Raw genomic sequence first — 13,233 nt, forward strand, 5'->3', positions numbered from 1 at the left:
AATTCAGGATCCAGCAGGGTGATATGTGATAATCGAGGGTACTATTTTCTCTCTCGCATTAAATTTGGTATGTGTATATGGTCCAAATGAGGACAATCCTAAATTTTTTGAAGACCTTTTTCTCACAATTTCTGCTTTACATGGCTCAGTTATAATTGGTGGTGAGTTTAATTGCACATTAAATCCTGTGTTGGATCGTAATACAGGTTTAGATCCAAGTAAAGCGAAAACAAGGACAATTTTAAAACAATATAGTGATAATTTAAATTTAGATGAAATTTGGAGATATTTTAATCCTTCTAAAATTGAATTTTCATGTTATTCAGACTCCCAGAAATTTCAATCGCGCATTGATTAACTTTGTCTCTCAAAACCTTCTGTCAAGGGTTAAAAACTGCTGGTATGACAATATAGTGATTAGCGACCATGCACCAATATCTATGAATATTCAAATAGACAAACTTTGTCACTGCCCCTGCAATCGGCGATTTAAGTCTATATGGCTGCCGAATGAGAACTTTGTTTCCTTCATAAAAAGTAAAATGAATATATTTTTTGAAATTAATACAGATCAAACAGGAGCCTGTACAAGATGGGAAGCATTCAAAGCTTACATTCGAGGAGAAATTATTAGTTATACAAGTTCCAAATCTAAACAACAAAAAGCAGAGATGTGTGATTTAGAGAAGCAAATAAAGGAGTTAGAAAATGATTTAGATCAGGGAGATGATCCACTTAAACATAAAGAATTGCTATTTTTAAGAAGTAAATATAATAAATTATCTACAGATAAAGCGGCAAAAAGTTTATTATGGCTTAAGCAGCGTTATTACGCTCAAGGTGAAAAAGCGGGTAAAGTTTTGACTTGGAGGATTAGGAAATTACAAACAGAACGGGGAATTAATAGCATAAGGACATCTAATGGAGATTTGACTGTTTACCCTCAAGAAATTAATAGTACTTTCAGGGATTTATATGAACAATTGTATAAATCTGAGATACAACAGACTTCGTTTGAGAGGGATGCATTTCTTGATTCACTTGTATTTCCAGTGCTATAAGAGGAGGCAAAGCAAAACTTAGATAACCATTTGACAGAAGAAGAAATTTCTGCTGCCATTCGAAGTATTAACACTAATCGTGCTCCTGGGCCCGATGGACTGACTATAGAATTTTATAAAGCATTTCAAAAACAATTACTGACTCCACTGACGGACATGTATAAAGAATCATATAATAAGGAGACTCTTCCTCCTACATTGAGACTTGCGCTGATTACCCTGATCCTCAAACCTAATAAGCCTTCCACAGAATGTTCCTCGTACAGACCAATAAGCTTGATGGGGTGCGATACAAAAATACTTTGCAAAGCCCTGGCAATACGATTGGATCAGTATATACCTAGTTTAATACATAATGATCAAAACGGTTTTGTTAAAAAACGTCAAAGATTTCACAATATTTGAAGAGTTTTGAAAATATTACATGAAAAGGCAGAGTGTAAAGACACAGCACTGCTGTCGTTGGATGCACATCAGGCCTTTGACAGAATTAAATGGTCATTTTTATTTAATAATCTACCGCAGTTTGGATTTGGCAATAATTTCCTTATATGGTTAAAAATTTTATGTACAAACCTTACTGCTAGTATTATCACTAACAGTATTTCTCCTAAACCAATTGTTTTGGAAAGTTCCACACGCCAGGGCTGTCCTCTTTCCCCAATGTTGTTCATTTTTGTCTTAGAACCCCTGGCCATGTCAATTTGTATGGATAGAGGCTTGACGGGCATCCAAATTGGTGATCAAGATCACGGAATCTCTTTATCTCTCTTTATGCTGATGACGTCATTGTCATGCTCCTGGCTTCCTGCCCAGGCTGGGCGTGGCTAGCCAAATAGTCAGCGCACACCTGCACCTTGTCCCATCTGATGCCTCCCAGTATATATAGGACCCGGACGACGACTTGTCCTCCGCCAGATCGTTGTGCTTGATCCCTCGTTCGCCCACTCCTGTTTGCCTGACTTCTGCTCTCCGTGTACCGACCCACTCCTGTCCACTGACCACCCTCGTAAGCCTGCTGTACTATTACTTCTGATTGTTTGGACTGTCTGCCTGATCCCAGACCTTGGACCGAATAAAGGTTTCCTCTGCACTGTCTGCTTGTCTCTGGAGTCGTGCATTTGGGTCCACCCTTGAGCCCCGTTCATGACAGGCATTCTCTTTTTGACTAAGTTATCCACGAGCCTTCCAAATTCATTGGAGCAAATTAAAAAGTTTGGTAGTTTTTCAGGTTATGTGATTAATGATACAAAGTCATCCATTTTATTTTTAAGTACTGAAGAGAGACTTAATACTGTGGTTAACACTCCTTTTTTGAAAGCAAGAGATGGATTTACTTATTTGGGGGTCAATATTTCCCTTGATGTTAACAATATAGTTCAGGTTAATTATGACCCTTTAATCTTGGAGGTACAACAGTTATTAGACAGGTGGGTGATTATGCCAATTTCAATGTTGGGACGTATAAACATAATTAAAATGAGCGTTTTGCTGAAAATTTTATATTTTTTTCAAACCATACCTCTTCCATTACCTGACATCTTTTTCACTAGACTCAACAGAATGCTCCTGAATTTTATTTGGAACAATAAGAAAGCCAGATTAAGACTACGGATGCTTTATGAAACTGAAGGGTTACAATTTCCAAACTTTAAATGGTATTACTGGTCTGCTCAGCTATGTATTATTTTTCAAGATCACCATCACCCTCTTGGGTAAAAATAGAGCAAGCAACAGTACCACACCTTCTTTTAAAGTATTATTTATATTCTGCTGAGAATAGAGTATTAAAACGGCAGACCAAGAATCCATTTTTGAAAAACACTATAGATATCTGGTTTAAATCACACAAACTTATAGGGGACACTCCTTTACTTTCACGCTTTTCTCCCATAAGGGGTAATGCGACTTCTAAAGCTGGAGGAGCAGATGGGGGTTTTAAATTATGTGCAAATAATGGTATAAAATCAATAGGTGACCTTCATGTAAACGGTGAAATGTTCACATTCATTCAAAAATGTTCTATTCCCAATAAGCATTTTTTCAAATATCTGCAGTTAAAACACTTTATGTCAGCACAAATCAAAAACATAATGTATGAGCCCCTTTGTCCAGTTTAGAAGATATTGTCCAGTCAGGTTTGCATGGATGTAAGCAGATATCTATGTTCCATAAATCTCTAGTCTCTCGATACAGAATCAAGTAAAAATAGATTGGAGGCATGGAAACTAGATATTAAAGAAAATGTTGAAGCAATTGATTGGGAACATGCATGTCTTAAAGCACAAAAACGTACAATAAATACTAGAATGAGGCTATTACAATACAAATGGCTGATGAGGACTTATGTGACTCATGTTAAACTTCATCAGTGGACCCCTGACATTCCAGACACATGTAGTAAGTGCTCTAATGACAAGGGTACTTTAATATCATTGTTTATGGGATTGTTGGAAAATCAAAGATTATTGGAAATCTATTGTTCAGACAATTTCGATAATAGTTGGAATTCAGGTTCCTCATTGCGCAACACTCTATCTTGGGTATATATCCCAAGGATTTTGCTATTAATAAAAAGAAGGCCACGCTTATAGACTTTGGTCTCCTGCAGACCAGGAGAACAATTGCATTATTTTTTAAAAAAAGTGGATGTGCCTCCAATAAAAGTATGGATGTTGGAAATGGCATCTTGTGTTGCACTGGAAAGACTTACGTACATTACGAAAGGAAGAGCTCAGGAATTTGAGGACATATGGAGACACTTAGTTTTTGAAAAAAATTTGAATTATTTGTGATTTGTGTGCTTTTTACACTATTATGTCTGTGCATACTGTTTTTTTTATTTTTTGTTCTACTGTTATTGTGTTTTTGTAAAATTATAAAATCTAAAAAATATATTGTTTAAAAAAAACAGGTCAAAACTGTTTCCTCTGTGAAAGACAATCACTGACCTATTTAAAACAGTATCGTAACTAATCTGATGGTATCCATCTTTTTTTCTAGTCTGTGAAATCCTCACCAAGAGAGTTTGTTGGGGTGAAAGGCAAACTGTTAGAATCAGGATTACAAAGATAGTTAATAGTGGAAAATAACACTAGTTGTTTTTGTGATCACTGATCATTTCGGAGAAATGTGCATTCCCTGACAGTTTCACAGCATTGTTGTAGAATTTTAGGTGGTCACAGTGTATTTGGTAGTTAACTGAGCATTTATTCTTTCTCCATTTTCTCTCCACGACACTGCTGACCCAACTGAGTATGCTGTTGAAGTCATGAAGCAGAAAATCCACACGGAGCAGGTAAGATGGGATAGAGAACATTTGGTTTAAGCAGTAGCAAAGCTCACAACCAGTTCCCAAGTAAAAGGGTGTTTCGCTGCACTTTCACACATGAAAAAAAAAAAGTTATATGACAAAACACACACACATTAGCGGTCAGACACAGCCACTTCAAAAACAGAAAACAAAAATATGGACAGTCCATGGGAACTAATCAAATCCAAGTTGTGTCCGCTGTGACGTATTGGCTGCACAACATGATTAAAAAAATATAGTAGGTTTAAAAAGTCAAGTGGATCCAAAATGATACCCAGGTGTAGAATTAAATCCCCAGTTAAAACAATTATGTCATACTTACAATGAATGAAATTCAGATAATTGTCATTAAAACCAGAATACTACTATGAAGGTATGTTTTCTGTCATGCATAAAAGTGGGGAAAAACAATCTGGCACAGAGAAAAAAAGATATAATTTGGTGGGCTGGCCTCTGCAGATGCCTCAGAACTCAGCCAGGTCTCAGTAAAGAACAAGCAATGACGTTAATTGTCCACCAGGCCAAAGAGATTGCATATCAATTAGTGGGGACAGGGCCCTCTAGAATTGCACAAGAAACGTGTTTTCTGTCTAACTGGCTCGAATTTGTAACCTTTAACGTCTTTATCAAGCTCGAATTCTTCTGTTCATGGGACACTTCAGAAAGATGTTCATCGCTCGAATTATCTGAAAATTCATCGTCATTCTCACATTGGAGTCGCAAAGCTGCCATATTTCTCTCCAGCTCTGACGTCATGTCCCTTCTTGGGATTCTCCGTTGTGTGGTCGTGTATTTCCACTGTTATGCGTGTGTTTATTTTTATTCTTTATTCTCTTGATTTTCCTTTGATTCTTTTAAGTCATTATGGCGCAGGTCTTTTGTGATTGTACAGCCGATGATGATGCAGGCGTCATTGACAATGTTGATGATGTTGTTAGCGATCTCAAGTTTTATGATTTGATTGATGCTTCACCAAAGTTGTGCAATTCTGATGTGCTAGCTCACCTTGATGAGAAATTGACACATTTGTCAGTTGATCAGAAAGTTGAAATGTCACATTTGCTTTATGAGTTTTTTCACCTGTTTCCAGATGTGCCTGGCTGCACATGCCTGATTAGTCATGATATAGATGTGGGTGATGCTGTGCCTATGAAGTAACACCCATATTGAATTAATCCTGCAAAGAGAGAGATTCTGCGGAAGGAAGTGCAGTACATGCTGGACAATGACATTATTGAACCCAGTGAAAGTCCGTGGAGTTCACCTAGTATACTTGTGCCTAAGAGTAGTGGTGGTGGTTGGTGCTGCTGCGCTAACATGAAAACTGTCAATGCACAGTCACAAACAGACTCCTACCCTCTGCCGAGAGTGGATGATTGCATTGAACACGTTGGTCAAGCTACATACAGGAGCAAGTTTGACCTTCTGAAGGGCTTCTGGCAGGTGCTCCTTACGGACCATACTAGGAGAAAATAACTACTAAAACTAAATGATGCCGTTTGGTTTAAAGAATGGCCAGCAACGTTCCAAAGACTCATCAACAACGTGACATCGGGTCTGGAAGGTGTCAAAGCCTACATGGATGATGTCATCGTTCACGCCATGGAATGGGACATTCACCTGAAGAAGATTTGGGATTTCTTCAAGTGACTGTCAATCTTGAGAAGTGCGAGTTTGGAAAGGTCCAAATTGAATTCTTGCAGAATGGCCTGGTACAACCAGTTGGTGCTAAGGTGCAGCTAATTGCATGTTTCCCAGTTCCTCAGTGTCAGAGAGTGCTCATGAGATTGCTGGGCATGGCAGGCTATTACAAGAAAGTTTACCGAAAATTCTCTGACGTTGTGTTTCCACTAACTAACCTTTTGGAGAAAAGGGTTAGATTTTGATGGAATGGCAGTTGTCAAACTGCATTTGAAAGGGTCAAAGCCAGACTCATGAAATCTCCAGTGTTACAGGCACCAAACATTGAGAAAGCATTTTAAATTGCAAATTGATGCAAGTGATGTAGGTGCAGGTGATGTCCTGATGACTCATTTTTATTCTTTATTCTCTTCATTTTCCTTTTATGGCATACTGCGGGATAGCGCACTGATAAAAGGTAAGTATTTGGTCTCCGGCACGACATCAACCAAAGAGAGCATATTTTGATTTATCTCATAATTGGTTGGACATCATGGAAGCCTCACCCAACAACTTCTATTCCACCCTTTCCTTTGTCCTTTCCGCCATTTTCGTCTTCACTGTTGATCCTGTGCGATGACGTCTCATGTTCACAATGCCGGTGAAGCGTTGCGCTGATGCAAAAGCTTCCTCTGAAGCACCCAACAGGAAGAGGAAGATGAGGATGATCAGCAAAAAAAGTAAAACTATTGGATATGATCAAAGTTGGCAGAGGTTACGGTTTTGTGGTGCACCATTATGGCGTGAATGACTCCATTGTGTGCTACATAAAGAAGGATGTGGCAAAAATCCATGAAACTGCTTAAATAACTTTTAATAAGGAAGCGAAACATGTGGTGCCTGTGTGAAATAAGAGGATTGTTCAAATGGAAGCTGTGTTAGCTTTTTGGATAATGGATTACAGAAAAAAGGCAGTGAGTTTGGAAACCAACACGATCAAGACAAAGGCTAAAGCCCTTTACGATCAAATCCTGCCTGATGATGATGATGAAGAGGCTGAAAAAAGTGCTGACAAACCTCAAGGCAGCACTAATGCTTCAATCAGCGATTGACCTTCTCGAGGACGAGGCTTTTTGGCAAGCAAAGGTTGGTTTGAAAAAAATGAAAAGTGGTACGGCCTCAGAAGTGTGCCTCTGTATTGTGAGGCTTCCTCTGCAGCTAGTCATATGTGGAGGAAGAAAATGCACAAGAGATTGATGACAATAAAGTATGAGCTGTCGAGTTTAGCACTTGTGTTGATGGGGTTATGTCCTTGTACAGGGGAATGTTGAAGCAGAAGAAAAAACTAAGAAAACACCCCAACACCATGTTTTTCCTCAAAGAGAAGAACCTCACTTACACCATCAGTAGCTCCAGCAGAAGAGTCTCCGAGTGAGGAATGTCACGTCAATACTGCAATAAAAGTTACTGTGCAGCCAAGGTTTTATCAATAAAGATTTTACTAGACACTTGTACTGTTGTAATTTTGTATGTAAGTATGAAAAGTATAAATACTGTACTGTTGACATATTTTAAACATTCTGGTACCCACATACAAAGACACGTGCACACGCACATGCATACACACACACACACACACACACCACACACACACACACCACACACACACACACACACACACACATATATATATATATATACACACGTAACACTCACAATCTCAAAGGTAAAAAAAACAGTTACAGTGAAGAAAATAAGTATTTGAACACCCTGCTATATTGCAAGTTCTCCCACTTAGAAATCATGGAAGGGTCTGAAATTTTCATTGTAGGTGCATGTCCACTGTAAGGGAGATAATCTAAAAGGGAAAATCCAAAAATCACAATGTATGCTTTTTTAACGATTTATTTGTGTGATACAGCTGCAAATAGGTATTTGAACACTTGTCTATCATCAAGAATTCTCACCCTGAGAGACCTGTTAGTCCGCCTTTAAAAGTCCACCTCCACTCAATGTATTATCCTGAATCAGATGCATCTGTGTGAGGTTGTTAGCTGCATCAAGACACCTGTCCACCCCATACAATCAATAAGACTCAACTTGTAACATGGCCAAGACCAAAGAGCTGTCCAAAGACACCAGAGACAAAATTGTACAACTCCACACGGCTGGAAAGGGCAATTGAGAAATTGCCAAGCAGCTTGGTGAAAAAAGGTCCACTGTTGGAGCAATCATTAGAAAATGGAAGAAGCTAAACATGACGGTCAATCTCAATCGGAGTGAAGACCCATGCAAGATATCATCTCGCGGGGTCTCAATGATCCTTAGATAGGTGAGGAATCAGCCCAGGACTACACGACAGGACTTGGTCAAAGACGTGAAAAGGGCTGGGACCACCGTTTCTAAGGTGACTGCTCGTAATACATTAAGACGTTATGGTTTGAAATCATGCATGGCATGGAAGGTTCAGATGCTTAAACCAGCACATGTCACGGCCTGTCTTAGGTCTGCCAATGACTATTTGAATGATACAGAGGAGTCATGGGAGAAGGTTTTGTGGTCAGATGAGACCAAAATGGAACTTTTTGGTCATAATTCCATTAACCATGGGGGAAGATGAATGATGAGTTCCATCCCAACAACACCATCCCTACTGTGAAGCATGGGGGTGGTAGCATCATGCTTTGGGGTGTTTTCTGCACATGGGACAGTGCGACTGCACTGTATGAAGGAGAGGATGACCGCGGCCACGTATTGTGAGATTTTGGGGAACAAGCCAGAGCATTGAAGATGGGGCATGGCTGGGTCTTTCAACATGACAATAACCCGAACCACACAACCAGGAAAACCAAGGAGTGGCTCTGTAAGAAGCATATCAAGGTTCTGGTGTGGCCTAGCCAGTCTCCAGACCTAAATCCAATAGAAAATCTTTGGAGGGTGCTGAAACACCCTGTTTCTCAGCGACAGCCTAGAAACCTGTCTGATCTCGACAAGATCTGTGTGGAGGAGTGGGCCAAAATCCCTCCTATAGTGTGTGCAAACCTGGTGAACAACTACAGGAAACGTTTGACCTCTGTAATTGCAAACAAAGGCTACTGTACCAAATATTAACATTGTTTTTCAAATACTTATTTGCAGCTGTATCACACAAATAAATCGTTAAAAAATTATACATTGTGATTTGTGGATTTTTCTTTTTAGATTATCTCTTTCACAGTGGAGATGCACCTATGATGAATATTTTAGACCCCTCCATGAGTTCTAAGTGGAAGAACTTGCAATATAGTAGGGTGTTCAAATACTCATTTTCTTCACTGTACTTTCACACACCAGTTTCACTCTTTTTGAACAAATTCATTTGCTTAGCACCGTTTACTCTTCTCTCTCTTTTTTTTTTTTTTTCAAACATATATAATTTACCCTGTTGTCTTCCCTTCACATCTCATCCGGTGGGCTGGAGACCAGTCCCGGAAAGGGTCGTTTGACTCAGAAGGAGTCTGCTTTGTCCACAGTCTTTCGGGTACTCAAGACACCCAACTGCTGGAATCCTCAGGTGTCTTGAGATCTGGCTCGAAGGACCAAGTTAATGTCAGGTTTACACAACTGATTACAGTTGAAGTACGATATCAGAGATTACATCAGCAGTGTGCCGGGTTCGCACAACCTTTAATAAAGAACACACACGGAAGGAAGACAAGAGACTTATATTATTTTACTCATGAGAAGGCCAGATAGAAGTGGTCATTTAATAGTCTCCTACCATTCTGAAAGAACAATATGAGCCTTCACATTTTATTTCATCAAGGTGATTACATCAGCTGTTTCCACATTCATTGCTCGCTCCAAAGGTCAGTGAATCACACGACAGCAACAAGCTAATGATCACAACAAAAATCAATGGAAACAACTCGAAGCTGCTTCATTGTGACAAGATAGGGGCAAAGTTGTTGCTTCCCTCAGCTTTCATCAGCACGGATTTTGCGTTCAGCTCCCTCCACAGACAGCCCCAATCCACATGACACAAACAACGTTATACTGCTGAATAAATCCTTTGCAACACTATAAGGGTAAATATTGTATAACCTACATACAATTATTCTTACAATTGCCTTTTACCATCTGAAGAACGTATCTAGAGTGAAGGCTTGTATGTGTCAAGGAGAACAGGATAATCTCATCCATGCGTTTATCCCATGTAGACTTGACTATTGTAATGTTCTTCTGACTGGGCTCCACATAAAGAGCATTAAACTGCTCATGTTGTGACCAGAAAAGCAGTCAGAGCATATAATTCCAATTCTAAAGTCTTTACTCTGGCTTCCAGTCAGTTTTAGAATGGATTTTAAAGTTCTGCTGCTGGTTAATATATCACTAAATGGTTTAGGTCCTGAATAGATGAAAGAAATGCTAATGGAATACAAACCCAGTGGTACTGTGAGATTGACTGACTCCGGTCTGATAATGGAGTGCAGAGTCGAAAGCAAACATAGTGAATCAGAATTTAGCAATTATGCTGCAAAATAATGGAATAAATTACCAACAGAGGTGATGTCAGCCCCATGCATGAGTGTTGTTAAATCCAAATTAAAAACTTTTTTGTCTCTTGTTTTCGAGTAATTCTACTTTTCAGTGATATTTCTTGCACTAAAAGCTGTTTTATTTATACTTTTCAAATGTTTTTATGTATTTGAATGCTTGCAATCCTGTAAAGCAGGGGTGCCCGGACTTTTTTTACCACAAGATCGACTTTTGAAGCAGCCAGTCTCTTTTGATCGACCGGTGTGGGGGGACGGGATGGCGGTGACGTCTTTTTTTGGGGGGGTAGATCTAGCCACTATAAAAATGAAAAGCAGATTTATTTTAAAGTATATTGAGGATTCTTTATATGCAAATGTAAGTTTGTGTGCCTTGCATAACCGCATGATGCAATATTGCACAACACAACATAATTATGAAATTTTTTTGTCACTATCTGAGTTCACGTTGATGATCATTAAACATCACACAAATGAAAATGCACATTTGAGCCGTGTCACTCACGTCAGTAAACCTGTCCAACTACAGTGAAAAACACTCACAAGCTCCGATGTCCTTCCACACATCTTCCATGGCTTCACAGTGGCGTGTAACTGTACTCCTTGACAGTGGTAGAGCTTTTTTGGAAGATAATATTTCCGCTTATTTTTAAAAGATCAGAACAATGAGTTTTACCATCACTCTGTCTTGGAAGGACTTCTTGCTATTAACGATGATGTGATGGACCCAGAACTATGCTTCAGTGGCGGCTTTTGCTGTTGAACTATATTGTGTGAAAAGTGACTGCGGTGCGGCCAATTGGGATTTTTAGTTTGTTCACTTTTCTCATTCTCAGTCTGTGTTTCGATGGAATGTCAGCGTCGTATTTTCCATAAACAGTTTGAAAATGCCGCTACACATTTCAGTCCACTGGCAGATGAGGCAAACGCATTTCGAAAATGACATTGTGGAAAATAATCCGCCTCCCATTCTGTATGAAAGTGATATTTTTGTTTTCTTCTTTACGCGAGCATCCATACACATGTTTAATAAGATTACTTAAGCGAGTGCTTAAAGGATGGAGATGGCTGTAGTGAACACTTATTTCCAGAAGAGGGAGGAACATATAGTGATCTACAAGAGCGGAGGGAGAAGCACGCAGGTGGATTATATTTTGTGGAGATGATGTAATCTGAAGGAGATTACTGACTGGAAAGTAGTGGTAGGGGAGAGTGGACCTCGACAGCATACGATGGTGGTGTGTAAGAAGATTAAGAAGACAAAGATAGAGCAGAGAACCATGTGGTGGAAGCTGAGAAAGGAAGAATGTTGTGCGGCCTTTCGGAAAGAGGTGAGACAGGCTCTCAATGGACAGAAGAAGCTCCCGGAAGACTGGACTACGACACCCAAGGTAATCAGAGAGACAGGCACGAGAGTACTTGGTGTGTCTTCTGGTAGGAAAGGGGAGAAGGAGACTTGATTGTGGAACCCCAAAATACAGGGAGTCATACCAGGAAAGAGATTAGCGAAGAAGAAGTGGGACACTGAGAGGACTGAGGAGAGGCGAAAGGAGTTCATCGAGATGCGACGTAGGGCAAAAGTCGAGGTGGCAAAGACTAAACAAGAGGCATATGAAGACATGTACACCAGGTTGGACACAAAAGAAGAAGAAAATGATCTCTACAGGTTGGCCAGACAGAGGGATAGAGATGGGAAGGATGTGCAGCAGGTTAGGGTGATTAAGGATAGAGATGGAAATGTGTTGACTGGTTCCAGTAGTGTGCTAAATAGATGGAAAGAATACTTTGAGAAGTTGATGAATGAAGAAAATGGGAGAGATGGAAGAGTTGAAGAGGCAAGTGTGAAGGACCAGGAAGTGGCAATGATTTCTAAGGGGGAAGTCAGAAAGGCACTACAAAGGATGAAAAATGGAAAGGCAGTTGGTCCTGACATACCGGTAGAGGTATGGAAGCAATTTGTAGAGATGGCTGTGGAGTTTTTGACCAACTTATTCAACAGAATACTAGCAGGCGAAAAGATGCCTGAAGAATGGAGGAAAAGTGTTCTCGTTCCCATTTTTAAGAACAAAGGAGATGTTCAGAGCTGAGGGAATTATAGAGGAATAACGTTGATGAGCCACACAATGAAGTTATGGGAAAGAGTCATGGAGACTAGACTCAGGACAGAAGTAAGTGTCTGCGAGCAACAGTATGGTTTCATGCCTAGAAAGAGTACTACAGATGCATTATTTGCCTTGAGAATGCTAGTGGAAAAGTACAGAGAAGGTCAGAAAGAGCTACATAGTGTCTTTGTGGATCTAGAGAAAGCGTATGACAGAGTACTAAGAGAGGAACTGTCGGATTGCATGCGTAAGTTTGGTGTGGCAGAGAAGTATGTTAAAATAGTACAGGACATGTATGATGGCAGCAGAACAGTGGTGAGGTGTGCCTTAGGTGTGACAGAAGAATTTAAGGTGGATGTGGGACTGCATCAGGGATCAGCTCTGAGCCCCTTCCTGTTTGCAGTGGTAATGGATAGGCTGACAGATGAGGTTAGACTGGAATCCCCTTGGACCATGATGTTCGCAGATGATATTGTGATATGCAGTGAAAGCAGGGAGCATGCAGAGGAACAATTAGAAAGATGGAGACATGCACTGGAAAGGAGAGGAATGAAGATTAGCCAAAGTAAAACTGAATATATGTGGGTGAATGAGAAAGGTGG

General features: G+C 39.8%; 1 long non-coding RNA gene across 1 annotated transcript in view; it reads left to right on the plus strand.

Moving 5' to 3' along the window:
- Positions 1-1,987: 1,987 nt before the first annotated feature.
- LOC133504357 (uncharacterized) overlaps positions 1,988-13,233 on the plus strand; it is a 40,763-nt gene continuing 29,517 nt past the window's right edge. Inside the window, exons 1-2 of the long non-coding RNA XR_009795936.1 lie at positions 1,988-2,070; positions 4,318-4,359. This is a non-coding gene — a long non-coding RNA (uncharacterized LOC133504357). The remainder of the gene's footprint in view (positions 2,071-4,317; positions 4,360-13,233) is intronic.

The sequence above is a fragment of the Syngnathoides biaculeatus genome, chromosome 8, assembly GCF_019802595.1.
Source record: "Syngnathoides biaculeatus isolate LvHL_M chromosome 8, ASM1980259v1, whole genome shotgun sequence".
Lineage (NCBI taxonomy): Eukaryota > Metazoa > Chordata > Actinopteri > Syngnathiformes > Syngnathidae > Syngnathoides > Syngnathoides biaculeatus.